The sequence below is a fragment of the Malurus melanocephalus genome, unplaced genomic scaffold (genome assembly GCF_030028575.1).
Source record: "Malurus melanocephalus ecotype Western Australia unplaced genomic scaffold, MMel_1.1 scaffold_266, whole genome shotgun sequence".
NCBI lineage: Eukaryota > Metazoa > Chordata > Aves > Passeriformes > Maluridae > Malurus > Malurus melanocephalus.
Window position 1 is genome coordinate 1,058,729 of NW_026623498.1, and position 1,051 is coordinate 1,059,779.

Here is a 1,051-nt window from a genome sequence, read left to right on the forward strand (position 1 = left end):
TTATGGGTTTGGGGTTACCAGGGCCAGAGAGGATCCTCGGAATGGGGTGGAAGGGATGGAGTTGAATGAGGAGGAATAACTCATGGGAGGGCTGAGTTTGGTCCTGTTTTTCTCAGTGCTGTGAAAATCCATCCCAGAATTGAGAGTTCTCAGAGGCAGAGAAGGGATTTTGCTGAGTTAGGTCCTGGTCACCCCCTCCCGGCCTCTCCTGTGAGGGCTCAGTGCCCACAAAATCCACCTGCAAAACTCCAGCTTTTCTCACCCCTCTGAAAAAAACAGGAATTCCAGAAAATCTGTGACTTCAGGAAAATAAATCCCTAAAGGAATGTTGCCTCAGCCTCCCGTGCAGATCACCTCAGTTGTGGTGTCCCCCTGCTGCATTCCAGGGCTCAGATCCTGGAACGATCCCATAAAATCGAGGAGAGGGAGCTGCAGGGCTGTAATTGCTTCGCTGGTGTTTTATTTTATGGGTTCCTCGCCTGGGAGCAGATGAGCAATTCCCCCTCAGCTCAGCTCTGACAGAACCTCAGCAGCTCRGGGTTTGGAGCAGGGAGACAAAAGAGCTCTGCCCATAAACCTTTCTGTAATTAAAGCCCGGCTTTATCGCCGTGTTCAGGGTTATCTGGACATATGGGGAGGTTTTTTGGGGAGAGCTGTGCCCCACAGGGCACAGGGAACCCTCCCAAATCTCYTCTGGTGAACTTCCCTGCTTTTCTTAACCCCCGTTAATTAATGTTTTTAACGTAATTTAATGCGAAATTACAGCGATTGTCTCGTTAGGAGGGAGAGCAACCCCATAACTCTGGAACTGATAATGCTGGGCCCCCCAAATATAAAGTGCTCTTATCTCAAATCTTTAATTACTGTAATTACCTCGCCTTGTTTGTTAGGAAATGAAGGGAAAATGTTTGGCGGTTGCTGGGCAGGGATCCCCAGCTTGCCATGGCTGCGCTCTCAGTTTGACTGAAGGTCTCTTGTTGGAGCTTTATTCCCTTGGAGTAGGGCAGGATTCTGCCTGGCTGGGTTAAAAACTCCTTGTTGTTTTTCCTTT